General features: G+C 45.4%; 1 long non-coding RNA gene across 1 annotated transcript in view; it reads left to right on the plus strand.

Moving 5' to 3' along the window:
* The window catches only part of LOC308064443, a 56,640-nt gene continuing 40,008 nt past the window's right edge, over window positions 1–16,632 (plus strand). The window contains exon 1 of the long non-coding RNA XR_013928385.1: window positions 1–16,632. This exon is cut by the window's right edge and continues 17,321 nt beyond it. This is a non-coding gene — a long non-coding RNA (uncharacterized lncRNA).

Genomic DNA, 16,632 nt, shown 5'->3' on the forward strand with positions numbered 1-16,632 from the left:
TAAATCTGCTGTCCCACAAGCACCCCAAGCACTCCTTGGCCTTAGCAAAAGGCCTGTAAAAATAGATTCTCCAAATAGTTTTCAAACAGCTAGGCTTATTATTACAGCAGGCTGAAAATAAAACTGATGGGAGCTTAGGCCCTTTTTTAATTACTGGGCGTCCTAATATTTTTCTGTTCGGGGCACGTATCTCCTGCTGAGTGACTCTAAGTGGGCTTATTTTGGTTGGTACTTTTTGCAGACTTGGTGGCTGTAGCTGGTGGACACCCGCTGCTCAAGCTTGAAAAGCTTGCCATCAGCACACTGTCTTTTACAGCCTTCAGAGATGAATGATTGCTTGTTCCTGCCCTCAGTGCAGTTCCCTAAAAGGATGTATTTGTAAGGTGCACTCCTGGGCTCTCCCAGGACCACCAGGTATGCTGCTCCCCCTGCTCTTTGCAGCAGGCGGGGAAGCCCGACCAGCCACGGCTGTGCTGCCTGATGTTCTGGGGCCCTGCCTCCCTCCTCTGCCTCCCACCCAGACTGCCAGCCGCCTGCTACCTGCAGCTCAGCATTTCAGTGCTGCGGGATTATCCCTTTTCCTGTGCCTCCTGTGCTCCTCATCCAGTGCTTGCTAAGGTGACGTTATCCTCTGCCTGTGTATCCAAGTCCGTAAGTCCCAGTTGGGCACTTCACTTTTGCAGCCTGGGTCACGTTTCGGACTGCAGCATTAAACACGAATAGTACAACCTGCGTGAACCTGCAATGTACCATTGCACATGCTTAGTGTCTGTCTCGTTTTACAGACAAGGTACTGGGTTTTTTGTCTTTTTTCTGTTCACTTCTTTTGGGAGCAAGGCTATTTTCCTTTGTGTCTGAAGAGGCTGTTCTTTCATGTCAGAGTAGTGTACTGACTCACGTGTACACCTGGCAGTGGGCTTGATTTTGGATTCAGTGTATCATTCACTTGTGATCACAGATGACTGCATTCTGCTTGAGTTCTTCAGCAATGTGTTTTCTGGGGTATTGCATCTATTCCCACTGTCACTGCTCTTTTTCTTCTGCTTCAATCTGTGCCCTATCAGTCAGGTCTGCAGGGTACGTAATTCACTGCTATCTCTGTGCCTTCTGTGCGCAGCAGGTTAATGTATTTGAGGTTTCATGGAAATATGTGTTTACAAATGCTATTATTACATAAGCAAGAACTTATCTGCTCAAGAGAATAGTTTGCATCCTAGAACACAATATGTCCAGAGGAAATAGTCTGACAGAAATACCTTCAGCTGCTGGTAGCTCTGGGAGGTCTTTATTTCATCGCACACAGGAGGCTTTGGCTTTCACATGTTTCTTCTGTTTGTCTGTGATTCCTTTCATTGCTGCTAGTCACATTAATGATGCCACTGCTGAAGGCATCAGAAGATCGAAGCAGATTGAGCCGGGCTTTCTGTGAGATTTTTTTCTCCATTCAAGAAGAGAGATGCTATGTATTTTCTCCATGTTCTCTGGCATTAATAAAATTTCAGACATTTTAGGTGCTAATTTGGCTTTGCCATTTGGTGGCGATGCTGTGGTGATGATCGAAGTGAGTAAATTTGAAGAATGGATTGCGAGCAAACAGATCTGTATTCCCACTGCATGGGATATTCTGCCTACTAAAGAACTTCATTGCTTTAAACACATCCACTGACAAGAAGTTTTGAGTAGCAGCCCAAATAGCCAGGTTTGGGGTGGGGAGGTGCATTCCTGTTCTCCCCATGGACAGTGGGAAGAGCAGCGTGTTTCCACTTCTTTGCTGGTTGCCCTATATGTGCCACAACAGACCATCAGATGTTGGCTGCTCTCTGTCTTATTTGACCAAGACAGGGTATTACGGGCTTCCTCTGCACAGACTGAGTGAGACTATTCCAGAGAAGAGCTGAGCAATTCCCAAAGAAAGTGTCCATTCCCCACAATCCAGGTATTGTAATTTTCTGTACATTCAACCTGTCTCAGTAGATCCAGTACTCTTGAAAATGGGGACATTTTCCCCTGCTTTCTGGCTTTTCCAGTAGAAAAAAAATGGAGGTCAGCACATGATTTCATCTTGGATTTCTTCCAGATTCTTTAAGTGGTGGACTTGACTGAGGCTTTCTGTGTCTTTACAGTGCGTCTGTCAGGTTCATATTCAGCTGCCATATTTTTGGTCTGCTTACAGTGGCAGCTATAACCACATCATCCTTTTTCTTCTTTCTGGATACCTAAAACTTCAAGTGAATGCTTCAGAGGCATGTGCTGAAGGACATGTGGTGCTGCCAGCAGCAATCTAAAATGCTTGCCAATGGTTTATAATCACTCTTTGTTCAAATGGTTTCCTATTCATGGTTACACTGACAACACCTTCCAGTTGTAGATATTAATTGAAAGATTTAGTTTTTCTGTTTGGATGTATCTCTCTTCTGCTGAAGATATTAAAATCGAGCTAAAGGTTAGCAAAGCGCAACATATTTTTTTCTAAGGAGTAGCACTCCTCATTAGCAATGTATCTATCTCTTTATTAAAGGTGGGGTAGAGAAGTGTCTGCTCTTTCACACGTGATAGCTGCATCCTGTGACAATGTTCGCTGTCCATATTGCACCTTTATTCAGGAGCTATATCAATGACTTGCACGTGTGTTAAAACAGTGGAAGAAAAGTTGTCAGATAGGCTACAAATCCCAACAGACTCTGGATGGAGCCTGTGCACCTGAGAGTAGGAAGCTGCTGTATTGCTTTAGATTGCTGAGGCTGGCCCTGGCCCTTGGGAGATCAACAGATGTCTCATACAGGGTACTGCAAATAGTCCTCACACCATTATGGTTTTATTTTGCTCTAGATCTATTCCCTGACTCTGACTGGCAGATGAAGATGGGATTATGATGTATTACAGCTTCTGCCACATGATCTCTACCTCCATCCCCACAACATCAGCAACCATTACACCGATGCCTCAGAGTCCTTTTAATACATCTTGCTGACAGCACTGATGCTCTCCCACCTCACATCTGATCCCAGTGGTGCTCTCAACCACTTGCATCTGCTCTTTCCCTGAATGTGGTGAGGTAGTTTCTTTCCTTATCCAACAGTTCTTGTCAATACCCCGTGTACCGTGAATATGTTTGTTCTCACCAAGCTGGCTGTTTCCTTGCTTGTAGCCATTCAGTTGAACACTCTTCTAGTACTTGATGAAGTTACTTCAGTGTTCAGAAAGGGCTAGGCTGTCTGGCTTCTCAGCATCCGTACTGCTTATGTGACTTGTAGCCCCTGACATTAGTTAAAGATGTCTTCCTTTTCCATTCCCTCTACTGCTCCAATTATTTTTTCCTTTTATGTTGTAGTCACTCCTGGAGGCACAAGTTGTAAAGATGGAAATAGATGAAGGCAATTGTATGCCTGGAAGACATCCTCCCCTTCAGACACTTCTTGATATGCCCCCTAACAGCTTCATTGCAGGGATGCTAGTGAATATTGCCAGCTCAGCACATTTAATATTTTGTTTTTTAATTTGCTCTGCTTGCATTGCCTGCATTAATTGTTTGCTTCAAACATAGAGCCCTTGTGTGGAGATGAATTCACTGGGTGCGGCTGAAAGCAGAGGATTTGGTGTTGCCAGCGTCATTGATCTGACTTGCAGTTTACTCTGCCTAATGGCATGGGGTCATTGCATTGCTTTAATTCAGCTTTGCGTGATTATAATTCCTTTTCCTCCTTGGCAGAACTCTAAGGAAGCCTTTGCAACATAACACATTTAGTAATGTCCTACTGTCTCCCTAGCATTCGTTCTCCTAAGTAAGCGCTGCCGCTGTCTCTTGGCACACAGCTCAGAGTTTTATTTTTGCCCTTTTGCACCATATTAACGTCATCACTGTGCAAACTTTCCTGTCCTTTGCACATTTTTCTCACAGCACAAAAGGTCTTCCCTGATGTTCTCTGGTTCCTATTTATGCATTTGCTTTTGGTAGTATTTTACGCTTCTCAGTTCTACCTTCCAAGCTAACTGTCCACCCCACCTATGCTCTGCTTTTGGCTTGCTGCTTTTGCAGCAGCTTTAGATGCTCCTGTAGTTTACTGGCAACAAGAACAGCTTTCCTTTCAGCAGTCTCATTGCACTTTTTTCCCATTTATGAATCTACTACTAATTACTTCAGGTTTTAAGATTGCATACTCGCATGAGTCAGCCATTTTCTGCAGTTTGGCAGCCTACCAATCTATTGTTTCTCCAGCTTCTTGATTACACAACTGTGGGGCAGATACCTTCTCTATGTGTCATTTTTTGGAGGACTGGAAATGCTTCTGAGACATTTCTAGGATTTTGCATGGGGTTCTTCCAGTCTGCAGTTGGTATACATCCAGATGCTGCAGAAACATGTGGGAGCCACTGCCCAGTACAGCTAGCAGCGTGAGTGGGCTTATTGTGGCTTCCTGGTTACCCAGCCCCATGGCAATGGGTTACATTTCCCATATGCCTCTAAGGAATGGCTAGCAGAGCTACTGTCAGTACTTCTCTTTCATTTTCTGCAGCTTTGGGACAGGAACCTGAATCCACAATGTCTTCTCTGCACTTCTGTGTTTTGGGGAAGTGTAGAGTTGTCTCTTTTTTTCCAGTCTTCACGGCTGCCTATGACACATGCCCGTCTAATCCCTTTTGCCACCATATCCAATGTCCATGCTGGCGCTGAACATGAACCTGACACGGAGAACCAGGGAGCCAGTGCTGCTTGCTGGTCCCTATCTTCTCACCTTTCCCTTTTCCTCTGGGAGCACTACAGCAGTAAGGAGCTCCCCTACTTTCAAGCAGAGCTACCTCCTCTTCTGGAGCTCGCACAGCCCATCCCGAAAGAGAATTGCCAGCTCTTCCTTTGTGGTGCTAGGGCAGGCTCTAAACAGTCAGACAGGGAAGGACTGCTGTAGTGGAGACTGTGGATTTTGTACAGGAGTGAAAGCAAGAGACAGCTGGGCAGCCTGAAAGATGATCAGAAGATAAAATGACAAAGGCTGAATTTCTAAAGACATTCCAATGCCAATTAGAACTCTGAAATCTTCCTGGCTTGCCCTGCCCCAGAAATTCAGATCAAATCAGGCACTGAGTTGTTCCCACAAAAGGAACTGGAAATTCAATAGGTCAAATTGTCAGCTAGAATAAGTCCACTGACTCCGGGGAGGAACTACTCCACTCTCTGTCATCAAAGAACCTGGCCCCATGACTGTGAGCTCCAGATTCTCCACGTGGCTATTTCCTTGGGACTTGCATCATTGCCCTGCACAACAAGGAGAGTCCAAGGTCCCAGTGTAGGAGGATTTTTAAGGAAGCAAAACAAAAGACCCCAAAAAAGCTCAAGTTCATGTTGTGCCTCCATAACACCACCTGGTTTAGTAGACTTGTGGATCAATATCTTCCCACATCCTCAGGTGCCATGTGATTGCTGCCAGATCTTAGTGCTGAGTCCTTCAACTCACACAGAAATGGGGAAAGTCAAGGACCCACAGAGCGGCTGTGCTTTGCTTCTAGCCAATCCCACCCCATCTGTGATGCAATACTTGCAGGATCAGGGTGCATGTAAAGTATGTCTTAAAAGCATTAGTTTCCCTTACTGCTGTCTCCTGATCTGCTGTTCAGTCATATAGAAAGCAATACCTTGTATCTTGGTCTTACACTGAGAATCCAAATCATAAAATAACATGTAGAATTTCTAGGATGAGCAATGCCAATGGAAATGAGTTTTAGAAATTTTGCCTGAAATTCCCAAAGCATGACATTCACCCCTAGGCAGAGAGCCTGCAGACAACTCTCTGCACCAATTAATAGGTGTTAAGTCACCCATTCAGCCTCATGCAGGCTGCTCTGTCAGTGAGATTCAGCTAAAAATCGCAGTTAGGAAGAAGAATTTCAGTGCTGCTATGAAGAAGCATGATCATTACCTAACATACCTCTATTGCCAAAGCATGAATTCAATGATTTACTAGTTCTTTCCCATTACTGACTACTGTGATCTTATACATTGTATATCATATTAACAAAATAAAAGCTTTGGTGTGATCCCTTCCTGTCCCCTGCTGTCACCCTGAACCTTTTATGTGAGGACTGAAAATCTAAACTGCTTGATTTAAAATTGTCAGGACAGCAGGGGGGAAAACTCTTAAAAATGAGCTACTAATTATTAATGTGAATGCTTTCCACATCCATCTCCTACTAACTATCTCAATGGAATGATTCAGTTGAACATTGCACAGTGAGAAGATCCATTTGTCATACTTCTTTAATTTTTTATCCATTTGTAAAGCATCCCAAAACCTAGCCAGCAATAAAACAGCAAAGAAATTGCCCAAGGCATCCTCTTAAAGAAGCAGTATGGGCTGGGTTCTGTTCTGCCACAGATTAGACTGAATCAGTAGTTATTCCATGATGTCAGTGAAACTGAATTGCCGAAATGCAGAGGCAAATCTGGCCCCATGATCTAATTCCGCGATGAAATTGCTAGTGTAAATAATGACTGTTGCTGTTCGGCTCTTTCCCCCCTCCCCAAAGTGCTTTAATGAATAATGAATTTTATGAATAAGCTTTAATGAATGACTGAATACATTTTAATGGCCAAACTAATACGGTCATAAGTTAGAACACTTTCCTTCATACTTTCCTCTCCTCCTATAGCCCCACTGCCTTTCTGTGCTTCCCTGAACCAGAGAATTGCCCCTTTAAAATACCCGTCAATTACTACATCCCAGCAGAGATTATCAAACTGCAAAAGGGGCCCATCTTTAATTCCAGGGAAAACATTCCATATCAGTTTTAAACACCTAACTTATGTTCCAAAATACAAGTGCTGAAACAGAACAAACCTTTAAGCATTTATTCCTTCCTTCCCCCTCCCCGAGACTAAAAACCATTCATTTCAATCAAGCCATTCAGAGGAAGACTGTAAAATGAATGACATAATTAGCCACTTAATATAGTGCATATGGAATTTTAATTCCAGATGAAAATCAGAGAGGCTTTTCTAAAGCTGTTCACTGACAAAAAAAAAAAAAAAATAGTGATATTTGAAGACAGCCAACACTCTTCAGTTTAGTGCTACTTTTTTGTTTGGGTTCCCTAGTACTCTAACCATTACTGAATAAACCTTCTTGACTTCCATTGAGAGGGGGGAAAATACACCATTACAGATGGAAGAAGTCAGGAAGACAGTGAGACTAAGGACCCAGTGTTGCCAGGTTACAATGCAGTCACAAAGAACGATGTGACTGCTCCTCTTGCTGAATACTGTGGGAGCCAGTTTGGGGATGATTTTCTTCCAAGTGGTTTAAGCGCAACATTAAAAAACGGAGGCACCTCCAGTCAGCCTGTAATTCTGAAAATACTTAGTCATGAGCCCGAAGTCATATGAATAACATGTATCTGATCAGCAGCAGTTTTAACCAAACGCCTTCTGACCAAAGCAATGGGATTTTATGGGTGCAGCTTCAAAATTAATCAAGATAAACAAATAAAACACCCCTTACAGGACAGCTAGAGGACAACTGGGCAGTTCGCTATCTGACGAACTTGTCTGTCTCTGTAACCAGCCTGTCCTGTTCAATCCTGCTGGCCACTCATTTCTGTCTTGCTTGTACTGACATATTCTGCAGGTTTTTAACCGTCTTACTGCGTCAGATAACACTAAAAGATGACCCATTAGCCAGTTAAACAAGAGACACTGAATGGCAGGTAATAGCCAAAGGGCAGGGAATGGGAACAAGTCGATGTTACTCAAGGGGTTGGAAAGATGTTCCAAAATGTGATCTCGGTGTTCATTTCGTTGAGTAAATACACAGTCAACCCCCGTTTGCACAAGCCTTGATCACATGAAGTAATCATTTCTGGGGAAAAAAGCCGCATTCCACCAGTGTGGGTTTTGTGTAACGACATACTCTCCCCCCACCCCACCCCGCCACGCACTCCTCCCAGGCTTTGGGAGTGATTTCATTTACCTGCATTACTTTCACTGCCCGCTGATTGCTGTCAGACCCATATGTCCATACCACAGGGAATGCAGCAGGAAGTGCAATGGTTCTGCTACCAAAAAAAAAAAAAAAAAGGCCCAAGAAAATGCTGGAGACAGAGAGAAAGGTTAAAAAAGCATGTGTTTAAAGTGTTGAAATCACCTAGCATTGATCTACGCCCCAGATTACCTCGGTTGTACTCTCTTCTTTTTTTTTTTTTTTTTTTTTTTTTTGTTTTGCTTTGTTTTGTTGTTGCTCTTTTTGTGAAAACCAAAACAACTGTATTAAATATATACTTATCAATATAAGTCTGCATTATTTCTGTTCTTTTTTGGGGTTGTGGGTTTGGGGTTTTTTTCAAGGACTGAACTGAACTTTGTAAACCTGATTTGCTCTTTATACTTTGGGTTGTATGTGGGAGTCTTTTTCTTCTTTTTTTCTAAGAGAGGGGTGGAGGAGCTTCCTGATCCAGACTAATGGAAACCTTTGAGGGTTCCCTTACACCATATTGTGCCAATCCCATGCATTTTCCTAGTTGCATAACTCCAATCACTGCAACCTTATTCTCAGCCTAACCTGCCATACCTCATTGATGGGGAAAAAATTAAAAGGGAAACTGCTCAGCAAAGCAGCAGAAGGTCTTCGTAGAGATTTGCAGCATCTAAACTCTAAAAGATCATGGGGCCATTTTTCTGAAGAACCGTCTGAGCTGAACAGAAGGAGCATAAAGTCTTTTATCACACCTGGCACACGCAAGATGGAAGATGTGCACCAAAATTTTGGCTTTTTCTTCCATATCCCATAGGTGATATGAATCGACAGGGTTGTTGGCTCTGCGGGGGAGAGGTACAGACCTTGCAACACCGCTGGAAGCCCCTTCCCAGGGCACTGGTGCAGCAGCTTGGGCCAGCAGCTGAGAGCCACATGCCAATCTTTCACCTTGATTGCTACACAGGATTGATTGGGAAAGAGAAGGGAACAGTCCAGTTTTTCCAGTATTCCAGCTCTCGGCCTCTTGGGGACTTGGTGATGAGGCAAGAGCCACCTTGCTGATCCTTTGTGTAACCAGGCTGCTGGCCTCGCGCCTTGACACCCTGTTAACCTCTGGAACCCCACAGCCTCTCACCTTGCAGCTCTGCTGTGTGGTCCTCAGCTGTTAAGCATTAGACCTCAAAGTCAAATGCAAACTTCTTATTTGTAGATGTTTATAAAGGTCGCATCGCAACGTCCCTGGCTTTATATAATAATCAATAAAATATACCAGCAAAGGCCTGCAGACAGCTAAGTCATCTCACTGCAGACTTACATTGTACAAGACCTCCAGAATCATCCTTTCCAGCCTGAGCCAACATAGAACCTGGCATCGTGTTCTGACAGTCAGCATATTTGGAAGCAAATGAGGGACCTGCCACTGATTCCTGGCAGTCTTGGAAGTGTAATATTACAAAGATTAATAAAAATGCATCTCAGAGTGTCTTGCTTCCGTGCACCACTTTTTTTCTCCTTTAATTATTTGATGTTTTTATCTGCAGGAAACACCCCCCTGTCCTTGGGACAAGAGCAACTGTGTCACAGAGCTCATGGTCCTTTAAAGCTCATGTGGTTACAACATTGCTGTCCCACTTCTATCGCAAACTGTGTCACTGCACATCTGGTCTGGCCGTGTCTGCTTTCTGCATGCCCTTTCCTGCTTAGGGATCACCTTGAGAGGATGTCACCCTCCATCCAGCAGCTGGTGAGCAGCCATGGTGGCACCTGTCCAACAGAGGAAACTGATGAGCTATCATGTTTCCCCATCCAGCACCAGCAGGGCCCTGGCTTGATTGCCATCTTGAAAATGCTGCATCCAGATGGAAATTCCCACTTGAAGAAAACTCTCCCAAATGCACGTATCCATGGGACATCACTGGGCAAAAACAAGAAGAGGAGCCTGTTTATGTCTCTGAAGCCTGCCTCTGCACCAGTTTGACTTCAGGCCTCGTTATTCCTGTTGTGCTCACTGCAATAACTCACCGCTGTCAACAGGAGGATTTATCAGGGCGGCCAAGCACTGGCTGACACAGCAGGGTTGGAGCTGAAGAACTCCATGAGGACAGACAGACAGAAGTCGGCATGGAGGAGGGTGTCACCAGCATTCAGCCTGAAATGGCTGCAGGGGGAAGGTCTTCTACAAAATACAATACAGCACCAGGTGAATTTAAATTCCTTTTCAGAGCTACAACCTCTTCATATCCTGGGCAAAGGCTGAAGGCTTTTTCAGCTTGACTGGTGTTTAATACTCCCTGGCCCACCCTGTGAGATGCAAGAGACTATGGCAACATCAAGCTTCAACATACTGCTTTCCCACAGTATTGAATCTTGAACTACTGACCATGCTTGCCACCTTTTGCACCATGCTTCCCGAGTGGGTTAGACCCACAGACCTTCTCTCCTCCCCTCCACATTACAGACCCACAGCAGTCTCCTAATTTCCCTTCTCAAGAAGTCAACAAATAAAAAAACCTTGTGGCATGTCTTCCACAACACACACGCTTCTCATAATGGCAGATGTAGAGAAAAGCCGGAGAAAAGGTGGATGAGGTATTCTCTGCACATTGTCTAGCTGCGAGGACATTATTTCTGCATATTTTCCTGGGCTGCCATTTCAGACATAATGCTCTGAGTGCTATTTGTCTCACCCTGCTTTAGATATCTACATCTAAGCCAGTCACCTTTCATATTCAATGAAGAGAAATAGGCATGTCTGGGGTGTGAATCATCTGATTTACTTCATACATCTCCTTTAGACTAAGATGAATCACACCCAAGAAGTGCTTATTTTTCTCCATCGTCTATAAAAGGAATCAAGATGAAGACATCTACAATTGGTCAGATGACTATTACCTTACACCTGCTGGGAAACTGCTTCAGGTAACATCCTCCACACAGGCAATCACTACCCTGCCTCTGTCTGTCACTCACTTATGCCATAGTCTAAAAACAGGACAGCTGTTCAGTCTTGATCCAACCCCAAAATCTACTACATGCACAAAGCCATCAAACACCAGTCTTTGCTAGAAGAATCTACAAAAATTAGTGGGGGAAATAACTGGGAGATGAATTACTATACCGAAGGAAACCCCAGAACGGGAGGGTAGAATTGCAGGAACATACATGGAAGGAATTATCATTATTGGCATAGAAGGCGGGATCCCATTAAAAACACTCAGTTCAGGGTGGGGGCTGGGGGACATCCTCATTTCCATTGGCAACTGTAACACCAGGGACCATCAAAAAAGAAGAGTTACCAACTATCAACAGCTTCTGAATTTTTCACAAAACTCAAGAAAAAAGGAAAAGGAAGTATCCATTCGAAGAACTCCTGCATGCATCCCCACAGGGCTCTGTGAAGGCAGGTATTGGTAAGGAATATTCCTAGTGCATTTCCAGTGCTGGAGACCTGATGTGCACAGAGCACAGGGAAGGGGCAGTGGCAGATCATCTATTGGCACAACGGTCCACTACAGCCTTCCACCTACTTGAGGATGGCCGTGTCAACCAGTGATCAGCGGCTTGTCTCCCTACAGCAGATCCCCATTTCAGTCCATAGCCATCAGCAGCCTGTGAATTCTGCTGAAGTCTAGCCCTGGTGCTGTTAAATCCACCCTACATTTGTATGATATTCTTATTTACCTGCTTTTGTTCATGTCATCAGCCATGGGCTACTTTTATTTATTGCGGGCAAGCTGGTTCAAAGATTTCATTGAGGACCCGCTCATCTCATGAATGTGACACCCAGCATATGCTGTGGTTTTGGGGTTAAATCAATTGGAAACGTTATGTTGCTTGGGATTCATTCATTAACCAATAACGCTGTTTCCTTGACTCATCAGGGCCTTTTCATAGATATCCTTTGCGAATATCCTTAAGGTTCAGAAACTTCCCTGCCTCCTGTTCCTGCCCACGCCCTCAAGAGAGCTCACTTGCCTTCAGAGGTGTCCAAAAATACAGCATACACTTCTCACACGAGGCGCATACTAGCCAGAAATAACTAGTGTTTCCATTCAATGTGGCTATCTATCCTTTGGTCTTCCAAGCATTCACTATACCACATTCTGCAGCTACACAAGGGAACGTTCATGTGCTCCTTTTCCTGGCCCAAGCCTCCAGCAAGAGATTTCCTAAGTCGAGGCGCAGGAGGACAAGCTGGGTTTCTGCGGCTGACAGACGGAGTCATAGCACTGTTGATATCCATTAGCACAGACCTATAAAACATCCAGGAAAACCATGTGTTTTGGTTAAAAACACACAAAAAGGATTTTTAGAACATTGATGAAGTATTAAAAGATTGTTTTATTTTTACAAAGACAATTTGAAACATCTGGAATCTCCAGTAATTCTCTGGACACACTGCTTTAACCCAGGTTCCCTGATATTCATGGAATTTCCCCTGCACTTCGCTCTGAGCAGAGCTGACCAGCTGAGGTGAACCAGGCTTTTCTCCTGCATCAGGAGAAACAGCTGGACACAGAACTTCTGCTTTGTATGGACAAACGCAGTTAAGCTGACAAGTCATTTTTAACGGGAACATTTTGCTGAACAGCCATCCCCAAAAAATGCCCGAGCTTCTAAATACTCTAGCATCACAAAAGTACACATGATAGCCCTCTTCATGGGCCTGGTGTAGCTCCTCCTACACCACCATGGTGCCTGCCACCCTCTCTGTGCAACTTATGAGTTGACTCACCTGTAGATGACTCATTTCAAACTACACTCTGAAAACAAAAGGCAATATGCTCAGTGCTGGGTCTAGAATATGCTACTTACTTCCAGTGCTACCATTTTCTCTTCCGTGAGAGAGGGAGACAAGTGAAGCCGAGGCAACTGTGCCCTTCAGGTTGCAACCTGAGGGCCTCTGCTAACCACCAGAAAGCCACACCTTCCTAATTCAGTATTTCCTTGAGCTGCTGCTGACTTTCTCTGCTTACAGCAGCAAGAAGTTGCACCACATGACACCTGCCCAGAATACTGAGCAATTGGCTTAAAAAGCACAAAGTCATGGGGAAGCGATGACTAACAGTAAGTCACCGTGGAATCCAGTCCCCAGGGGAGTACCTGCAAACAGCATAGCAAATTGGTATGGATGTACATTAGCTTGCCAGACTTGCATCCAGGGCTAATTTAATGGAGTATTGCTGCAGCACAAATAGAGGCAGGGATATTGTTTGGTCCTCCGGTGGCCAGTTTCAGGGAGCTGTTTCAGAAAATCCTAGATCAAAATCGCTCCAGTTAAGTTAGCATGCTTAGATCAGGCGAAAGAACATGATGTGACAAATCTGTGCCAGCCTCTGAGGATCACTTGCTTCAGACAGTCAGATTTGAAAGGTGGTCATCATAGCCCCTGAAGCCTTTTATCCTGGCATCACGCATGGAAAGAGGACATAAGTGCAACTTATATGGGGCTTTGCAGATTGCTGTCAGTGTTGTGAGGGTACTCTTATGTCCACTGAGGTCAGCAGCAAGGTTCCCGCTGCCTTCTCTGGGTGCGTGAGCAGGGAGCATTGAACTGCACCCAGAGATGGGGAGGAAGCATGCTTGGAAAGCTGATAGGATGTGCAGAGCTGAAGGGCAAGCTGGCACCCATCTCCTACAGCTGCAGCTACTCAGTGACTGCAAGCAGTACTCTTGCGCGACAGAACTTTCAGGGATTCAGGTATCACTGGATTTTCAAAGCCCAGCTCTCAGTGGTACAAAAGACCTCAACTTGCAGCTTTCTGGGACTAGGAGACAGTTCATTCACAGCACCATAAAAATTCAAGAGCTGACCTTCATTCGACTATCTATTTGAATAATGACACAAGCAGTCAGGATAGAGCAATTGTGTTTTCAAGGCTCTGTTTCTGAAGGTTTTGCCAAGTATTTAACTTTACCTCAGAAAATGCCCTTTGCAGCAGACAGGAGTCTTGTGTTATATATAGAAATGCATGGTAGCAATAGACAGAGAGGAGCCACAGGGCTGACAACCAGGAAGGGCTGGGGCTTTGAAGGAAGATTTGGGGCTCATCTCACTTGGTGAGAAATCTGGGGACTACAGCAGGTGAATGGAGGGAAGGAGACGATCCTGGGAGGGATGAGTTGCAAGCTCCGCCTCAGAGAAAGAACCTTTTTGCTTCTCTTTGCCCTCCCCACATTGCTGGCCCTGCTATGGGGGGGTTCTTCTCTCTCAGGGACACCCACAGCACAGAGGCAATCTCCTTCAAGAAGGCAACCACAGTCCCACGGCTGGCCTCCGCAGCAGCCAAGAGGCAAGAGCAGCTACAGCTGGGGTCAGTCCTGCTTCTGGCATCTGTGTCAAGCCCAGCTGCTCAGCTGGGGTCTTGCTCCTCTCTCGTGCCAGGCTGGTAACCTACAGCTAAACACCCCTTGATTTGGAAGTGGGCACTCTCCAGCTGTCTCCAGCATATGACCCTGTCCCAGTTTTGGATTACCCTCGTGACTCACGTTTTTCCTACCTCCCTCTTCCAGCCTACCCAGCGGAGCGGCAGCACAAGGACAAGGGTAGGACAAACACCCATCACTCTCTGGCTCTGGCCCCGATGAGCACCAGTCTCTGGGGAAGCTGGGATGCGGACCAAGCAGCTGCACAATGGTTATCTCTATGTGGGCTTTGGGTGTCACGGGGCTCAGGGGAAACCCAGTTCTCCCAGCACCCCAAGACAGCAGAGGGCAAGGTTACTCCTCCCTAGGGCTGCCTGCCTCTGGCCTCGGCCCCGTACGTGGGTGCCCCATGTTCTCCCACTGAACTGAGTCACCAGTCGCCTGCCCGTTGAAAGTAAAGCTGGCCACGCCAGGTAGAGACCAGCCAGGTGGCAACTGTAAGGACAAACAGGCACGGGGCTTTGGTAAGAGCATCAGTCCCCCTCACAAATGTATCTACATGGGCATGCGCAAAAGCTCAGCCTGAAGGGCTCTGTAGTTTCCTCGCTGCTAAAACAGGCTGCCAGATCAGGGCTCTCAGGAATCCCTCCCTTGCCCTGCAGGGACCTCCTGCCTCCCCTGGACCCCTCTCCCTGCCCGCGTTGCCTGCCTGCCCGTTTCAGGCACACCGATACCTTCTGCAGCTTAAGGAAACAGGTCCCCGTGGGTGCTACGCGGGAGGCAAATTCCACCACTGAGGTCAAATTCCTCAAGCAAGGAGTCTGGAAGTCCTTCAGTACTGGATAAAGACTGCAGAATAACTGAGCTTACAGCCCCCTCGGCAGAACTGTTTTAACCAGCAGAGCTGCTCTCTGCTCTGGCGGTCTCAGTGGATTGCATGAAACGTGTACGACAGTGATAAATTATCATGAACGCTTAGTAATGCTCCTTGACCAAAATTAAGTTCCTTGCAAAGTGATTTCTTAGAATGACTTCTTTGCTTGCTCTTCCTGAACTATTAAATTACAAGTCTGTGATTAATTACTACAGCAACTGCGCAGCAAACTTAAAACTGTCACCTAAGAACAAAAGGTCTTTTAGATAGGGGATGTTTACTTTCAGCTGAAAGGACACATGCTCGAATTTGGTCAGGTGTACCTTACTTGCATTTTAATTCTTCAAGTTGAAAATAGCAGCTGACCGCACGGAGAAGCAGAAAGGTGAAAATGTCATTGGGTAAAAGCTCCAACTGTTTCTCACAACTGGCACTAACAAATGGTTTCCGGAAGCTAGAGGTCACTGCGCACACAGTCCTACAGCTTTCAGGCATGAACCTGAAGTTATTGTATGTAACTGGAATTCCTAAAGCCATGTCAGATAGTTTATCCCAAATGTTAGCAAATTCCAACAGCTAATGTAACGCAGACGCTTTCATTCCCTCCAGTGGGACGCTTCGGAGGCAGAGGAGGAGTGGTTTTGAACAGGGCTGCTGCTGCTGCGTCCCCGGCGCGTACAAACAGCAATCACGCTGCAGATGGGCTTTTTGCTTCACCCAGATCTGACTGTAAACTGCTGTGACGCTCCCTTAAAAGGTATTAAGCCTGATCTACATATGGATATAATTTTTTAATGCATGGGGCAGTGGGAGACACTAGCTACTCTGTCACCTAAGTGTTTTTGGAAGAGGAAAAAGAGCTATTCAGCATTAAAGATTCAGGAATGTCTGTTGACATATTAAGGAAACAACCTCGGGGGACAGCTGACACGGCTCCAAGAAGCATTACCAAGGGAACAGTGACGCAAATGTCTTCCATTTTTACAGGCTGGCAGCTCGCCAGGTTCCCTCGCCTGATGGCTGATGTAATGCTAATCCCTATCTGGGTTAGCGCTCAGATATCAACCACAGCAGCTCACTCTGCTGCAATCAATATAGCACACTTTTTATAGAAGAGCGTATTAAAAAAAAATCTGCTCTAATCTACTAGGAATATGTACAGTAGAGTAATAGCAGGGGAAATCTAATGGCTAACCTGGAGCTCACCCAGTGTGTGCTTTTGCAAGCGTGCACGTGTGTGCGCAGGCTTGTACACAAACCCATCTACACCTTGAATAATGGCAAGTCCAGGCGAAGGCCACACATTGAGAAAGGGATGGCTGTTCATCACGTACAAGAAGAGCCTTCCAATTCCTTTATTAAGTGATGTACCAGCAGAAGAAAACAAGCAAAATGGGACTGGAAAATAAAAAGGGCTATCGGTTATAGCAT

This window comes from Falco punctatus (genome assembly GCF_963210335.1).
Source record: "Falco punctatus genome assembly, chromosome: 5".
Lineage (NCBI taxonomy): Eukaryota > Metazoa > Chordata > Aves > Falconiformes > Falconidae > Falco > Falco punctatus.